At 42.2% G+C, this 18679-nt stretch overlaps 1 protein-coding gene across 2 annotated transcripts in view; it reads right to left on the minus strand.

The window, feature by feature from the left end:
• The window catches only part of ZNF652 (zinc finger protein 652), a 58597-nt gene extending 40979 nt beyond the window's left edge, over positions 1 to 17618 (minus strand). The window contains exon 1 of one of the 2 annotated variants that reach the window (XM_066263889.1): positions 17310 to 17618. The gene's annotated coding sequence lies outside the window, so the exon portion shown is untranslated. Of the gene's footprint in view, positions 1 to 13710; positions 13826 to 17309 lie in introns of those variants that run through there. The other variant, XM_066263891.1, reaches the window with a different exon arrangement.
• Between the last annotated feature and the right edge of the window lie 1061 nt (positions 17619 to 18679).

The raw sequence follows: 18679 nt of genomic DNA on the forward strand, positions 1-18679 counted from the left end.
TTGTCACTTTTTCCTTCTACCTGTAACACCGCTGCCACCCCCCACAAACGATTATAAAATTCTAACCCTCTTTCAAGACCTAACTCAAATGTATCTTCCTGAAGCTTTTCTTAACCACTATTTCTGTTTCCTAGAATACTTAAGGGGATTTCTTTCTTTAAAAAAAAAAGATGTGGTATGCTAATGGAAGGAACACTCAAGAGTTCCATTTAAGATGGGAGGAAAGTGATTTTTAAAATCCGTATCTACTTGATGTTGCCAATTTCTTCCTCCTCTTCCTAAACTGTTTCAAGGAATGATTCAAATTAATACAGTAAGTTTGGATGCCAAGGTTTACCTCAGAAGGGATTCTCTGTAGCAAATATGGAGTAAAAGATACCCAAGCTCTACCCTATCTATGATGGTATTATTCCTCAAGACCAGCACCTTTTTCTTCAAGAACCACTTAATATTTAAATTTTCTCAGAGGCAGACCTTACAAACAGAGAAACCTGGCATAGTAGGCTGACTGTTACTTTCAAGGAACAGACAAGTTAATTTCCTATTAAACAAAAGGTGGCTATTTTCCATGTGCTCCTGACAATAGGGACTTGTAACTGTACTGAAAAGGGTACCACTGTGCAGGAGCTATACTCATTGATACTATAAATCATGTTTCTACACGGAATACAGAAAGGGAGGGGGAAAACGTCTTCTGTGCTATCTTAAAATGGCCTTGGGCAGAACTGTCTGTAAATGTCAGAGATAACTTTCAAAGATATTAATGTCAAAGGTAACTTTGTTTAAACAAATACAGAGATCCAGATACATTATATAAGGTACATACATAGGTACGACTAAAATTAATCTATGAGCAGATATTCAAGCTTATTTAAGTAGAGTTTAAAAGCTTGATTTAAGATGTTTCCAAATAGAAAAAGAGTATTAGTTGCAAAACTAGTGAAATCTGAACCAAATCTGGAGTTAAGTTGATGTATCAGTGTTGGTTTCTTAATTTATGTAAGATTTTTATTTATATATATTTATTTTTTTTATTTAGAAGCGGGAGGCAGACCAGGCGGTGGCGCAGTGGATAGAGTGTCGGACTAGGATGCAGAGGACCCAGGTTTGAGACCTCGAGGTCGCCAGCTTGAGCACGGGCTCATCTGGTTTGAGCAAAGCTCATCAGCTTGGACCCAGGATCGCTGGCTCAAGCAAGGGGTTACTCGGTCTGCTGTAGCTCCACGGTCAAGGCACATATGAGAAAGCAATCAATGAACAACTAAGGTGTCGCAACGAAAAATTAATGATTGATGCTTCTCATCTCTCTCCGTTCCTGTCTGTCCCTATCTCTCTCTCTGACTCTCTCTCTGAAATAAATGAATGAATGAAGTGAGAGGCAGAGAGACAGACTCCAGAATGCACCCCGACCAAGATCCACCCTGCAAGCCCACTACCAGGCAGTGCTTTGCACATCTGTGGCCATTGCTCTGTCGTTTAGCAACCAAGCTATTTTAGCACCTGAGACAAGGCCTTGGTGCCATCCTCTGCATCTGGGCCAAATTGCTTGAATGAGCCATGGCTGCCAGGAGGAGAGGAGAGAGAGGGAGAGAAAAAGGGAAGGTGTGGAGCAGATGGTTGCCTCTCTTGTGAGCTCTGACTGGAAATCGAACTTGGCACTTTCACATGCCAAGCCGACACTCTACCACTGAGCCAACCAGCCAGGGTGTAAGATTTTAACAATAAGGGAAACTATATGAGGGAGACATAGGTAATCTCTTTGCAAATTTCCTATAAATCTTAAATGATTACAAAATTTAAATTAAAAAATATTTTAGCCTGACCAGGTGGTGGTGCAGTGGATAGAGCATCAGACTGGGACACGGAGGACCCAGGTTCGAGACCCCGAGGTTGTCAGCTTGAGTGCAGGCTCATCGGGTTTGAGCAAGGCTCACCAGCTTGAGCCCAAGGTCGCTGGCTTGAGCAAGGGGTCACTCGGTCTGCTGTAGCCCCCCCCACCCCCGTCAAGGCACATATGAGAAATCAATCAATGAGCAACTAAGGAACCGCAACAAAGAATTGATGTTTCTTATCTCTCTCTCTTCTCTCTTCCTGTCTGTCTGTTCCTCTCTCTCTCTCTCTCTGCCACAAAAAAAAAAAAAAAAAAAAAAAAATTAACGAGAACTTATTGGAATAACACAAACTGAGTTATAATCACTTTAGTTAAAAGATTTTCTTTAAATTAAAAAAGCAGCCTGACAGGTGATGACACAGTGGATAGAGCATTGACCTGAGACGCTGAGGTCCCAGGTTCGAAACCCTGAGGTCGCCAGCTAGAGTGTGGGCTCATCAGCGTGAGCACAGGATCACTGGATTGAGCTCAAAGGTCAGTGACTTGGGCCCAAGGTCGCTGGCTTGAGCAAGGGATCACTGGCTCAGCTGAAGTTTTGGTCAAGGCAATATGAGAAGCAATCAGTGAACAACTAAAGTGCCGCAACTACAAGCTGATGCTTCTCATCTCTCTTCCTTCCTGTCTGTATCTCTCTCTCCCCCTAAAAAATAAAAATAAAAAAGCAGGTTGCTTAATTAGTTTATTTTTCTCAAAAGTGAGATATTTAAAAACTGACTTTGTTTAAGCTTTGATATTTTCAAACATTCTCAGATTTACTTGGTAAAGACTGTCAATTAGCAAATGAGCTAGATTTTTCAGCGGGATCCATGTATAAACATGTGCAGATATGTTTTATGGCTTAAATCTCAAATTGGCTAATGCCAAGATAACCTGACTGACTTATGATATTAACTGGCATGGCCACCTGCAGATCATAATGCTATATGAATATGTAATAACCTTCTTTAGAGCTGTTCAGCACTATTTTCCTAAGTGTAAAGTGTGGATATTTTTGGACCCAACCATCAAAGAAGAGAATAACTCAGAAGATTATGCCCTAAGTATAAAAAGATGGGTATATAAGGGCATTCATTATAGCACTGTTTATTATTTATTTATTTATTTGGGGAAAACTAAAAATCTTTTTATTAAAAAAATTCTTTTTTTTATTAAGTGAGAGGCAGGGAAGCAGAGAGACTCCTACATGCGCCCTAATTGGGATCCACCCGGCAAGCCCCCTACTGGGCAATGCCCTGCCCATTTGGGGTCATTGCTCCACTGCTCAGCAACCAAGCTATCAATATTTTAGCACCTGAGGCGAGGCTATAAAGCCATCCTCAGCACTTGGGGTCAACTTGCTTGAACCAATCAAGCTATGGTTGCAGGAGAGAGAGAGAGAGAGAGAGAGAGAGAGAGAGAGAGAAAGAAAGGGGAGTGGGAGGGATGGAGAAGCAGATGGTCGCTTTTCCTGAACAATCTTTTTTTTTTTTCCCAGAGACAGAGAGTCAGAGAGAGAAACAGACAGGGACAGACAGACAGGAACGGAGAGATGAGAAGTATCAATCATTAGTTTTTCGTTGCACATTGCGACACCTTAGTTGTTCATTGATTGCTTTCTCATATGTGCCTTGACCACGGGCCTTCAGCAAACCAAGTAACCCCTTGCTGGAGCCAGCGACCTTGGGTCCAAGCTGGTGAGCTTTTGTTCCAACCAGATGAGCCCGCGCTCAAGCTGGCGACCTCGGGGTCTCAAACCTGGGTCCTCAGCATCCCAGTCCGACGCTCTATCCACTGCGCCACTGCCTGGTCAGGCCCTGAACAATCTTTTTAGAATAACAGGTATCCCTCCATTAACTAAAAAATCTTTGCTTTCATTTTTGATGAAAGCAACATTTTCATTTTGTTTTACATGACAAAGTAAAACAAATGTAATCATTGTCTTTTTCTTCCAAGTCCTTAAAGAGATTACTATCTAGCACTGTTTATTATAACAAAAAATTTAAAACATTATATAAATAGTGGTATATATAGACAATACCATCTAAATTATGATATAGATTTACATGAACTGACAAAGAAATATGTCCACATGAAACATAGAGACTAAAGAACATGTGCAAACAGGATGATACACTCTTGTAACATGAGACCATGTACATACATGTATGTATATGTACACTCGAGAAAAATCTCAGGATAAGCATGTATAATATTTTAGAAAAATAATAAAGCTATTCTTTTTTAAATGCTACACAGATACAATCTGTCTCACACTTAATCAAATAAAACATTAAGGATAAGTACTGAAATATGTAATTTAAAAAAAGTGATCACTGCCCTGGCCAGATGGCTCCAGAGATCGTGGGTCCAACCCTTGGTTGGGGCATGTATGAGAAGCAATCAGTGTGTACAAACAACTAAATGGAACTAAAGAAATATCAAGTGGATCCTCCCCCTCCCTCTCACCCTTCTCACTTCTCTTTCTCTCAAATCAATGGAAAAAAATTTTAAAGTAACCATCTATTCATGGCAAAATAATGGCAAAATATTTGTTATTAAACTTACTGTAAACTATAACCCTAGAAAGCTAAACAATAGTTATGTTATAAAAACACCAAGCCCCAGCCAAGTAGCTCAGTTGGATAGAGCATTGTCCCAATATGCCACGGTTGTCCCGTCAGGGCACATACTGAATCAACCGATGAATAAGTAAATAAGTGGAACAACAAATCTATGTTTCTCTTTCTCCTCTCCCTTGCTATCTTAAAATCAGTAAATAATAAAAAATGTTTTTAAATCAGACATTAGTCAGCCTATAGTTTGTCAATGTTAACTACAACACTAGCTATATAATTGTAGATACAGATATGACACACACCATCACAATATTATGTTTAGCTGCAAAGGACAAATTAGAGCTATAAATTGTTATTTCATATAAATTCTATATATAATTAATTATGTACACTGCTATAGTATTTGTCCTTTAGCTGAGAAGATCGGTCGATACAGTATTTTTGCACAAGATTAACATAAATCTGTCCTCTTGCTAAGGATCTTTCCCTATCAATGAATTTGGGAGCTACAAGAGAACTTACAACTCATTCAATATTCTCTGTTATATAAGAGGTATAAAAACCAAGAGGCTCAGGAAAGTTAATGGCTCCTCTAAGGTCAATAGCTAGGTCACGGCAGAGCTGGGCCTACCACCCAGATTCTGGTCTTAAAACTCAAAATGAATTGTTCCTATTTACCTATTAGAATGGCTGTAAGAAAAAAATATTGACAATTTCAAGTGTTGATAACTGGAACTTTCATGTTTTTGGTGGGAACACCAAAGAGCACACTCATTGTGGAAAAATTCGGCAGTTTCTTATACAGTTAAACATATATGCCATATGATCCAGCAGCTCCACTTGTAGGTATTTACTCTAGAGAAATAAGAACACTTTCACCCCAAACCCTGGTCATGAATGTTTATAGTGTCTGTGTTCATAATCACCAAAATCTGGAAACAATCCAAATGTCCTTCAACTGGTACATGGAAAAGCAGTGTGTGGTATGGCCACACATGGAACGTCACTTGGCAATAAAAAGGTATAAGCTGCTGATATATGCAAACACTTATCTAAATCTCAATGGCATTAAATGAGTAAAAAAGTTAGTCTCAAGCCCAACCTGTGGTGTCACAGTTAAGGCGTCAACCTGGAATGCTGAGGTTGCTGGTTCAACACCAGGCTTGCCTGGTCAAGGCACATGAAAAGCAACTGTGAGTTGGTGTTTCCTGTTCCTCTCTCCCCCTGCCTTTCTCTCTCCTGTCTCTAAAATCAATCAATAAAATTATTTTTTAATTATAATAAAATGTTATTAATTATAATGAAAAAGTTGTTAGTCTCAAAAGGTCACATTCTGTATGGTGTCATTCATATAACAGTCCCCAAAAGACAAAACTATAGTGATGGACAATGGTTGCCAAGGGTGGTGGGTAGGGCAAACTCAGGGCTTCAAACCTGGGACCTCAGCGTCCCAGGTCGGTGTTCTATCCACTGTGCCACCACTGGTCAGGCACTTTCTATATACTTATTAATCCTCTCAGCTCTGCCTAACTTAATAAATTGGTAGACAGTGTTTGTATGCACACCCAAACTAAGCAATCGTAAGTGTACTATCTCTTAGAAGATCATAATTTAAATGCTAAGACAAAATGAGGATCCAATCATAATCTTTCTCGAGTTTTAGGTCTTTAAGGATTATTCCACTATATGGCATAAGGAAGGTCATAAATATCATGCTTTCTTCACGCCACATTTCTTAGCTTTCTACTTCAAACTCATACTTTTTTTTTTTTTTTTTGTATTTTTCTGAAGCTGGAAATGGGGAGAGACAGACAGACTCCCGCATGCGCCTGACCGGGATCCACCTGGCACGCCCACCAGAGGGCGTCGCTCTGCCCACCAGGGGGCAATGCTCTGCCCCTCCAGGGCCTCGCTCTGTTGCAACCAGAGCCACTCTAGCGCCTGGGGCAGAGGCCAAGGAGCCACCCCCAGCGCCCGGGCCATCTTTGCTCCAATGGAGCCTCGCTGCAGGAGGGGAAGAGAGAGACAGAGAGGAAGGAGAGGGGGAGGGGTGGAAAAGCAGATAGGCGCTTCTCCTGTGTGCCCTGGCCGGGAATCGAACCCAGGACTTCTGCACGCCAGGCCGACGCTCCACCACTGAGCCAACCGGCCAGGGCCAAACTCATACTTCTAAGCATAGATTATTATAATTTTATCACTCCTATCTAGTAATAATTTGCTTAACATCTACATCAAGAAAATACTTTTTGTTAAGCACTATATAGGCCAATGATTTTCAAGCTGCCTGTCCCAACCCAGTTTTTAAAAATGAAATAGAATAATAACAAAAAAAGATTGCATCACAGACACTAAGGGTTAAGTTCTATTTCAGATTTGAGTAGGGTATGAATGTGAGTGATTACATGTCGGCACATATGCAGTGCTTCTTATTGTGGATCGCAGTAAAAAGTTGAGAAATAGTACTCTCGGGAACTGAACAACAGTTCTAGATTTAGAACAATCCAGGCCTGCAACAGTTGATGTTTGTAGACATATCTTTTATCGCTCAATGTACCACCTGGCCTTAAGAGACGAAAGTCATCTTTAAAGAAACGAAAAAACCTAACTTTCCATTTGAGGTGACGAAAATGTTGAGGAGATTGGAAGGCAGAAAAAACTCTTTTGGATTCTGTGATGATACCTGACAAGTTAGAAGAGATGCAGAGATCCATATATTCTTTATCATATCATGACAGGAAAAAATTACCATTGGAAACTAGACCACTTTTCCACTATGCATGCATTTTCCAAATCTAAGTTAAACATTTCCTCACTTAACAATATTGAGGGTTTTTTAGGTTACCATATTATATAAACTTAAAAAAGAGTTTATGCCAAACAGCCATAAAAGAAAAATGTATCTTTTTTTTAAAAAAAATTACACCCTAACAATCTTTGCTGGTAATATATACAGACAATTCTTTTCTCTTCATGAATAACCTTTTAGACAGCAGCTATATTCCAAGATAATCTGGCTTTACCCACTAGGAGACTATAAATAGCCTATTAAGAAAAAGACAACTTGTTCACTAAAACTTATATTAAAATCAGTCTTCATATTTAAAACTCTATTACTATTTAGAAAATTACCTAATTTTTTCTCTAGACTACACAAACTAAGTATGAGTTTCATATGCTCAGTGGCATCAGTTTAGTGACTGGCTGCTTCACAGAAGGGTTTCTCAACCTCAGTCCAGTTGACACTCAGACCAGATAACTCTTTGTTGGGGGCAGGGGCTATCCTGAGCACTGCTGGCCTCTACCCACTAGATGCCAATAGCACATGGCTAGCCCCACTTGTGACAATCAAAGATGTGTCCAGACATTGCCAAATATCTCCTGGAGGCAAGAGAGCCTTTGGATGAGAACCACTGCTTTCCCAGCTTATACTTTAATCATCATTTCCATATTTGAGCAAAAAGAAAGGGGAAATGGCATTACAGCAATTAAAGCAAAAAATTTGATCAAATGCAGTTTTTAATAGAAATAACAATGTCTCAGCAGTTATTAAAGTACAATGGGTACATACAATTATATGCCACCAACCAACTCATTGATAGGTCCACCAAATTTCTTTCTTTTTTTTTTTTTTTTTTTTATTCATGTTTCGAGGAGGGGGGGGAGAGAGAGAGAGAGAGAAGGGGGGAGGAGCTGGAAGCATCAACTCCCATATGTGCCTTGACCAGGCAAGCCCAGGGTTTCGAACTGGCGACCTCAACATTTCCAGGTCGACACTTTACCCACTGCGCCACCACAGGTCAGGCCAAATTTCTAAATATTCAAAACAAGGTTAACTATATTTAAGTTTTTCATGTAGAGTTTAAATATTCAGCAGTCATAAAAATTACATTAAATAAAAATATTTTAATAATTAGCAATTCAGGAAGGATTATGACTTCAATATTATGAAATGAGATAGTAAAATATTTAGCAGTTACAAAAACAAATCTAAGACATTTTCCATCACACTTAACCCCTACTTAAGAATAAAAGAATACAGAGTTTTCTCTTAGGTTGGTTTGGGAACTCTCTTAATATTGTGAAAATACAAGCCACGTATTTGAAAATGTAAAAAATGGTTTGAAATTATCCCCCCCAAGTATCTTAATATTTAATTTAAAATAGCACATTACAATTTCCCTATGGATTAACTCAGGGACACTTTTAAAATAAAAAATTTTAATAGGTATACATTCACATGAACCAAAAGTCTTAAGTACAGAAGAATATATAGTAAACAGAGCAGCATTACTCATGCTAGCCAAAACCAAAACAATCCAAATGTCTAACAATGGTAGAATGAACAAATCAATTATAATATGTGCATGTAATGGAATATTATGAGTTATACACAATATGGGTAAACTTTATCTATAAACATAATTTGAGCTAAGGAAGGCATACATAAATGAGTACATTTATGCATTACACTCATATGAACCAAAAAAAGCAAAACATAGCAAGCAAAACTAATCTATGATGAAAGAACTCAGAACAGTGGCAACCTCTGGGATGCTAATCTATTTCTGGTTCTAGAAGTAATGTGTAATCTGCTGATTACACAGAGAATATTCTATGATTTCTGTGTATACCTATGATTTCCCCACTTTTCTATGTTATTGTCTATTTTAGTTAAAAGTTTATTTTTTTAAAAATAATACAGTGAATCACCCCCCCTCCAACCCAGTTTCCTGTTACCCAGTTAACTCCTCCAATTGACAACCAATACTAGTTTCTTATAAAATTGATTATTAACTTCTTAAGAGTTATTTCATGACAGGCAGGAAAATCCCAAATATAATCAGTCTCCCACTTAAACTTTTACACAAACTGTAACACATTCTACACACTGTTATATGCCTTGCTGTTTTCATTAACAATATAGCGTAGAGATTTTCCACAGCAATATATAAAGTTTCCTCATTCTTTTTTGCAGGTATATAAAATTTGTTCTATTTCATGAATATACTCTAATTTATTTAATAAATTCTATACTAATGGGCATTTAAGTTTCCCCAAAACTTCTGCTGAGTTAATTTAAATTACAGGAGGGAGGGAGGAAGGGAGGGAAGGAGGGAAGAAAGGAAAGGAAAGGAAAGGGAAAAGGGAAAAGGGAAAGGGGAAAGGGAGGGAAGGAAAGAAAAGGAAAGGAAAGGAAAGAAGAAGAAAGGAAAGGAAAAGAGGGAGGGGAAAGGAAAGAAAAGGAAAGGAAGGAAGGAAGAAGGGAAAGAGGGAGGGAGGGAGGGAGGGAACTCTAGGGGGCTCTCTACAAGGAGGACCTTCAAACTCCAGCTCTAACGGTAACTTAACACAGGGAAAGTCCCTAGGCATCTGGGTCACAGTCTTAAGAGGAATTAAAAATATATATTTATATAGATTTATTCATATACTTGAGATCACCAACACTCGCCTTGCCACCTCCTCAAACACACACACTTTACCATGTGTTTCAATGTTAAAGTCACTGAATGTTAAAGTTTCAATGTTCACAGGTCACTGATATTACTTTAGATACATTAAAATGATACATTCAAACAGGTGAAAACAATTCATAAGAATCTACCTATAAATCTCATTTTGTAAGTCACACAGTGAATTAAAGTGAATTAAGAAGCTATGTCCCACTGAATCCTCAAAACTGAATCAAAATTTCAAAGCTGCAAAGTGTAAATATGTAAAAGACAAAAGTCATCCCCCAATACTGGATACTTTCATGAAATCCAGGTAAGAGTCATCCAACCTCTGCCCCCACATGCATAGCAAAGATAAAAAAAATCAGGCACAGAGTTGTTCTTCCAACAATCTCTTCTCACCACACACTGACTGGTTTATCAATAAACTGACAGCCTGGTCAGAGATGGAGCAGTGGACAGAGCATCAATCTGGGACGCTGAGGTCCCAGGTTTGAAACCCCAAGGTTGCCCGGTTGAGTGCAGGCTCACAGCTTGAGCGTGGGGTCACTGGCTTGAGCATGGGTTCATCGACATGATCCCACGGTTGCTGGCTTGAAGCCCAAGGTTGCTGGCTTATGCCCAAAGGTCGCTGGCTTTGAGCCCAAGGTCGCTGGCCTGAGCAAGGGGTTACTGACTCAGCTGGAGACCTGTATGAGAAGCAATCAATGAACAACTAAAATGCCACAACTATGAGTTGATGCTTCTCATTTCTCTCCCTTCCTGAGAGAGAGAGAGAAAGAAAGAAAGAGAAAGAAGCTGACAGAAGCATCTAGCTATCTACTAGGCCATTTTACTTTAATAAACCAGAAAAAATAATAGTTGGGGAAAAAAAAGCATCCCCTCCAGAAAAGGTTTACTTAAAAATGTATTATCACTGAGAAAAATAATATATAACTCAATCATCTAAATTTTATTTGTTTAATCGGTCTGGGTTCACATAGTATAAGTGCTGTTATTATTAAACATTCTGGCCAAGATTAAGTTCTTTCAAGTTTTCTGCAAAATCTAAGGTGAGGGAGGCTAAGATCGTTATTTGCAATCAGCAATCCAATCCTAGTGACTGATTCCACTGATGGGCAAGCCCCTAGAGGTGGCTCAATAATGAACGAAAATAAGGATTAGCAGATTCCCTTGAGGTAAATCCTGATGCCTCACTGATGTGTCTATCTTATCTGAAAAATCTTTAGGCAAATCTTGTGAGCTCACAGACTTATCACAAGAATATCCTGCAAAAGTGGCAGAATAATTTAATTCTATAGAACCCAAGAAATCTTATTTTTAAAGCTCTAAGCAAGCGATTCTCAACCTGTGGGTTGCGACCCCGGCAGGGGTTGAACGACCAAAACACAGGGGTCGCTTAAAGCCATCGGAAAATACCCCTGTGTTTTGGTCGTTCAACCCCCACCGGGGTCGCGACCCACAGGTTGAGAACTGCTGCTCTAAGCACTGAATAAAACTCCAACCATGCCCTTGAATCTACTTTTCAAAGTAATCAATTTCTTTAACTGTTTAAAAAAACAAAAGATGATGTCAGTCTATAAAGCTGCCTTTTTGGCTAAAAACAAGGCAAGGAACTACACACACAATCTATAGGAATGGATTCCATATAAAAGTGGAGAGTTGCCCTGGCCGGTTGGCTCAGCGGTAGAGCGTCGGCCTAGCGTGCGGAGGACCCGGGTTCGATTCCCGGCCAGGGCACACAGGAGAAGCGCCCATTTGCTTCTCCACCCCTCCCCCCCCCTTCCTCTCTGTCTCTCTCTTCCCCTCCCGCAGCCGAGGCTCCATTGGAGCAAAGATGGCCCGGGCGCTGGGGATGGCTCTGTGGCCTCTGCCCCAGGCGCTAGAGTGGCTCTGGTCGCAACATGGCGACGCCCAGGATGGGCAGAGCATCGCCCCCTGGTGGGCAGAGCGTCGCCCCGTGGTGGGCTTGCCGGGTGGATCCCGGTCGGGCGCATGCGGGAGTCTGTCTGACTGTCTCTCCCTGTTTCCAACTTCAGAAAAATGCAAAAAAAATAAAATAAATAAATAAATAAATAAATAAATAAATAAAATAAAATAAAATAAATAAAAGTGGAGAGTTGGCCCTGGCCGGTTGGCTCAGCGGTAAGAGCGTCGGCCTGGCGTGCAGAAGTCCCGGGTTCGATTCCCGACCAGGGCACACAGGAGAAGAGCCCATCTGCTTCTCCACCCTTCCCCCTCTCCTTCCTCTCTGTCTCTCTCTTCCCCTCCTGCAGCCGAGGCTCCACTGGAGCAAAAGATGGCCCGGGCGCTGGGGATGGCTCCTTGGCCTCTGCCCCAGACTACATAGTGGCTCTGGTAGCGACAGAGCGACGCCCCAGAGGGGCAGAACGTCCCCCCCTGGTGGGCGTGCTGGGTGGATTCCGGTCGGGTGCATACAGGAGTCTGTCTGACTGTCTCTCGCCGTTTCCGGCTTCAGAAAAATACAGAAAAAAAATTAAAAAAAAAAAAAAGTGGAGAGTTGATAAAATCTGATAGGTAAAGGGACTTGGTTCTTCTTTCTTTCTCCCACCAAAGCAAAAATGCCTAAGGCACTCAAACCTATAGCTAATTCTAACAACAGTTTATAATCAAAACCTCAGAAGAGCAATAAGAATTCTCTAAGAGAAAATGTTCATATGTGTTTGTAAAAATCAAAGATAAATGCTATATAAACAAACAGATTAACTAAAATAAGCATCTGATGTCTCCACTGATTCTACCAAGCACTTTATGGCTTGCATTACCCAGGAAAATTTACACAAGGCTTTTCACATGATTCAGCTCTGGATACAGAACTCCTTGAGATACATTAACGTCCAAAAACACCCCTTTTACCATATAAACTCTATATAGGCTTAAAACAAGCACAGACTGTGGGTAATACTGTAGAATTTGAGGCCAAGTTTTATTGTCTCCACCAAGTTCAGTGAGCCATAGAGCAACAAATCAAAGTTCCAATAAGCACAGTGCACCTGCAAGACTTAGGTATGCTCCAAGACAAATATTTACAATTTTTTCATCCCAAATCTGCACAAATGAAAGTATGCAGATTGCAGCACCAGAATTCTAAATCTTGTAAGCCAGAACGATCTGTAGTAACATTCTACATCAATGTGTCCTACCATTTACTGAGTCCTTATATTCCCTTAATACAAGTACTAGCAATTGTACTATAAGTTTTTATGTATTATTGCTAATCCTCCTAAAAAATTCCACCCTGCTGATCAGGAAACTGAGACCAGAAAGGTCAGGAGACTGCCCAAGGCCATAAAACCAGTAAATGGTGGAGCTGAGATTCAAACCGAGGTCTGGCTGGCTCCAAAGAAACATCTCCCTGCTCCTCCTTCAACTCAGGTCACTAACTGCATACCAGTTCACCTCTATCCAAGTAAATTCAAGTGCTAACTGTCAGAAATGATGACAAATAGCTAAGAAAAATATCATACCTAAAACCGTGGCACAAGACCCAAGAGCTCCCAGCAAGGAAGTGCAATCACCTCCTTTAGGGTAACTGGTTCCAAAGGCTATGCACAAAATACAAGACAATCCACAGGTTTTTTAAATTGTGTTGTTGGCTGACTCTCAACTTTTTAGAACAAGGGAACTGAAACTTGAGAGTATCTTCACATTTTTGGTCAAATTATCTAAAACCCTTTAAAACGGGCTTTTTAAACAATTCACTTTGATAGGCTTCAGACATGCAAAAACAAAATCACATCAGTAGCATTACTAATCAACTTTTTTTCTACAGACTTGAAAAGTATTTTCTTACCATACTACAAGATTACTTCCCATACTTAGAGCAGAAATGAAAACAGCTCTGGGTGTCACGATCAGATCTTGAGGCCACAGTTGCAGAAAGTAGGTGCTGTTTCACTTGAGTAGAAGCTGCTGATCTGAAACGTCCTAAGGGAAGGGTGTCTGAAGAAGATTGTTGAAGAAACTAAAGCAAGCTGTTTGTATTAATGAGTGAGCTGCTGGCACGCTACTCCTTAAGTGTTTCACTGCGATGCAATTGTTTTCCAGCTTCCAAGCTCTGAATCTGGCAGAGAGCATGCTGTTCTCACAGCCATATGTGTTATATGATCAGCTGCTCTGTGGTGTGTGGGTGTTTAACTAGGTAAGTGACTGGTTAGAAGAGGTTCCGCAATACCAAAAATCAAGGAAGCACCCTGCCCAGAGATTTTAATGATCTGTCCCTACACTATGCTGACAAAGAAAAGTGACATATTAGCAACTTTGAAATGGTTTGGGTTCAGAATAGGCAAATAATTTCCAACAGTAAAACTTCAGGCAGGACATGAACAAAAAATATAACCTGTAATATAAGCCACTTCAAGCATGTTTATTAGATAATAAAAAATGCAATACTTGCAGTCTCAGCATGCTTTCAAACGTCATTGGGCACACTGCATAATTATTAGAATAAATGCTACTTTTCAGGTATATGGAACAGGTTCTATGCAAGTTTCCAAGACTCCCTTGCCTTTCAAAAAGCTGTTAATACCATGAATTCCTTAGTCTCTAGGAATCCTCTAAATGCAAAAATATTAAGGTCTCAGAGGATTCTTTAAGTGAAAAATATTGTCAGAACTGTAAGCTCCTGGAGAGCTGGAGACTGTGCTTCTTTAACCCTGTGAGCAGTACGAACGTTCATGTACGTCCTCGTGCCTTCTGACCATCCAGAGTACAACCATACATGTATAAGGCAACATTAAAAAAAGGCAAGTGTATGTTCTTCTTGTTTCCATAAATTGGTTATCAAACAAACATGATTTTAAGTTAATAAAACTGTAACTGGAACTAATTTCATTTTTTGAAAAAAAACTCACTCCCAAGGGTCAGAGAGCATGAAAGAAACTCACTACTCAAAGGGTTAATGTCACTGCCCATCACACCACCATCACAAAGCTGGGATAAAGGTCTTTTGACTGAAATATGATCAAAATAGTTTCAGTGCAGGGTAATTTAAACAAGAGTAGCTGACAGTTGTCCCCTGCTTATCGGTAGAATGGTGCAACATTCATCCCTAATTCTAGATTTTAAACTAGAATGGGGCTGGAACTCCATAACTACAATTAAAATCCTGCCATTAAAATAAAATTTAAGAATGGATGATTCTGATGGTAAAGTTACCCAGAATAAAGACATGAAACCATATTTAATAAAGTTGAAAAAAATCTTCCTTGTGGAGCAGGTGCTCTACTATGGGAATGGTGAAGCCCTCTTTTAAAATGTAAGGTCATCATCCTCAACCAACATACAAAGATTCTGAATAGGCCTCATAAAACAGACCACTATGCTGTTGAAATCTGCTACCCTTAGAACATAGTGCAAAGAACACACGCTATCAAGTGGTCAAATTTAGACAAATTATCTTGAATCCAGTTTTAACTTTTTCTGAAACTCTCATATACATCTCTTCTACAGAAAGACAGGGAAATGATACCTTACAGATATTTAACTCACTGTCATAAAGTAACAAAACACAAGGAAGCATAAGTAAAGGGTGGGGCAAAGTTAAGTTTACAGCTGTGAGTTCCCAAAAGTTTATTCTTGTATTATTAATTATGTATTATTTTCCATATGAACAACTATAAACCTACTTTTGCCACACCCTGTGTATAATCTGTTTTGCTGCTTATTGCTCAGGACCAAAGAGATATCAATTCTTAAGAAAAACAAAACAAAAAACCCCCCACAAAACTCTAAGTTCCTTTCACTTTTGCATAACATAGATCTTAACTTGAGGTCTCAGGACCAGCTCCAAAATGACTATAATTACATGCAGAATTATGTGTCTATTTCACTAGGAGGGCCCTAAAGGTTAAGAACCATTGAAGACATTTCCAGGTTCACTGAAACTCAGCAGAGAACATTTTAAACAAAACTGTACTAAAGGCGGTATTTATCTGAATACATGTGCAGTCCAACCACACTGCCTGCCAGTTCGGAGGGTCACAGTGCAGCACACCACCCTCCAATAAGCTTTACACGGAAACAGCACCTGCATTCGGCACTCACACTCATGCACACGCACGTAAGCAAGCGCGTGCGCACACACACATACACACACACACACACACACACGTGTCAGCCATAGCAGCTCTTCATTCCCTGAGCATACACATGTTGTCAACAAAGCATGTGCTAGTTGCCATTCCCAGAACAATACCCAGCCTGGCCATTTCTGAAGGAAAAAAATACATATTCTTCCCAAAATACTACCTATCACTATGCCATGATGAAAGTTGTTAAACATTACAAAAAATAAATCCCCACGCGATGTATGCATCTAATTGGGAAAAAGGCATCACTCAGGTATAAGTGAGGGTCCACAGAAATGCATATATGGTAAACACTATAATAATGATGCTTGAGCATGTGGACAATCTGGGGACAATCAAAGACAGACTCAGGAAGGTACACCTAAGAACATGGCTGTGGAAAGCACTCTTCTCCAAAGGCAAGAGCACATTCCTTTGATTGGCACAGGCCATTCCTGACAATGGATCTCGATGACAGTGGCTGCTCAGCAATCAGGAAGTGTGTGTGTGTGTGTGTGTGTGTGTTCGCACGCGCGCGCGTCTGCGTGTGTGTGTGTGTGTGTGTGTGTGTGTGTGTGGTGGGGGAGGAATGTACGAGATGTGATCAAAGACTCGCCCTCTTTAAAGAGCATATGGGATCTCAAATTGTGAAGGCTGACCTGGAGGGTGAGGCAAGGGGATTTATCATTTCTACAGGAGACATCCTTCGACAATGAACATGTCATGTGCCGATGTAACAGTGGTGTCACTACCTTCAGTGTCTCCCATCTAAAAATCTTTAGTAGAGCCTGATTGGAGAGGAGGATGAGGTGGGGGGTATAGAAAGGGCTGCATTAGCCTTTAGGGTAGAGTGTTGGGAGGCTGTACACTAGATGCATTTTATATCAGGCGACACAATACTCCCGGGGGCTGGAGGTTTGGGCGCAACCGCAGGGCGGGGGAGGCAGTGGGTGCAAGCCACCAGCTGCAGGGCAGGAGAATGTTCGCAGGAGTGGTGCAAACCTCCCTTCGGCCCGCTAACCCGTGCAGCCCCAGCCTCCCTTTGGGCCTCGGGGCCAGCAGACTCTGCAAAACTGGAGCCAGCCCGTATCCGGGAGGGAGGGAGTGAAGGGGCAAAAGCAAGCGCCCCCGGCCCAAGCGCGGGGCCAAAGCAACGCAGCGCCCGGGCCTCCCAGTCGGACAGGGGCTGCTCCGGCCTAGTGCACACAGCTGCCTCGGCGAAGGGTTTACCCGGTGCCCAGAGCCCCGCCGGCCAGGCGGACGGCTGCAAGGGGCGCAGCCGCGACCGTGGCGTGTGCGTGGGGGGGCTGGGGCCCCTACTCACCCAGGCCGGCCGCCTCCGCCTCCGCCGCCCCGACCGCCGCCTCGGCGGTCCATCCTGCGGCGGGGGGCCTGTAGCCGCGGCGCTCGAGTAACAACCGCCGGCCGGCCGGCCCCTCCCCCCCACCCCGCCCAACGTCTTTCCTCCGGGCCGCTCCGCAGACCCGGCCTCGGCCGCCGCCGCTGCCGCCGCCGCCGCCGCAGCGCTACGTGGCCGCCGCTCCGACGTCTCGCGACTCCCTTCCGAGCGCGCGAGGGCGAGCGGGGCCGGCGGGGCGGGCGGCGCGCGGGGAGGGAGGCAGGGGAGGGGGTGTGCGCCTGTGGATGTGTGTGCGGAGAGGGGGGCAGGGAGGGAAGGAGAGCGGCGGCGAGAGCGCGCGCGCGCCCGCGGCCCCTTCCCTTGGCGGCCCCCCCGCCTAACAGAGATCCCGACACCTCCCTCCGCCCGCCCCCCCCTGGCATCCCGGCCGCTGGGCGCGGCGGCGCGCATGCGCAGCCCCTGGAGCTGGCCCTAGTGCACCTTTTCTCCCTCCTGCAACATTATGAGCGCTCCACCGCCCAGATAACCGCCGACTCCCGCTCCACCCCCGCCTTCCCCCCACTCCGCCCACTCCCGAGCGCCCAGGTAAAGGCGTGAACTGCGCGTGCGCACAGCTCTCCCAGAGTCTGGGGGCGTGGTTGCTGAAAGGAAGCCAAAACGTCGAGTGGGAGGGAGCTTTGGGCAGGGGTGAGGGACTCCACTAAATAGGCAAAGGTAAAGTGAAGAAAGGGGGGCCAAAATAGAAAAATGAGTCCCAAGTGAGATTTAGAAGTAAAAGAGCCTTTGGTTTAAGAAATAAAGTAAAAAACAAATCTTGACTGTGGCCTCCTTGTTACAGGAGGCAGTGTGAGTGACAAGAGGACAGAAATGAAGGAGGCAAAATATAAGCAATGTGGTCATGGGCCAGATGAATGACATAGCTAATAAACACAGGAGAAATTTAGAGATTACCGGAGTTGTTTGAAAACAATTTGAAAGCCGCGATCATTCTGTGGCAAGGAATAGGGAAGGAGATGTGTGTGCACTTGAGACATAGAGCTGCTGCAAGAACGGAAGCCTCCACTGTAAGTGTTACAGCATTATGACTAATTAGTTATTGATCACCAATATAATTAATAGTCTGTTAGCTAACAAGGTAGCCTGTATCCAAATTCAGAGCTAAAAGAGGGTGCCCATAATTGAGAATGTTTGGAGTACAGAGAAGGAAGATGAAGGAGGCAAGCGTGGGCAAGACCCAAGACAGCGACCAAAGGATCCGCTTGAGCTTTTCTCACTATAATCCAAACTTCCTTGATGTTTTCCAAATCTTACCCTATATGCAACTCTTTGTTATC

Source organism: Saccopteryx bilineata, chromosome 2 (assembly GCF_036850765.1).
Source record: "Saccopteryx bilineata isolate mSacBil1 chromosome 2, mSacBil1_pri_phased_curated, whole genome shotgun sequence".
NCBI classification, from domain to species: Eukaryota; Metazoa; Chordata; class Mammalia; order Chiroptera; family Emballonuridae; genus Saccopteryx; species Saccopteryx bilineata.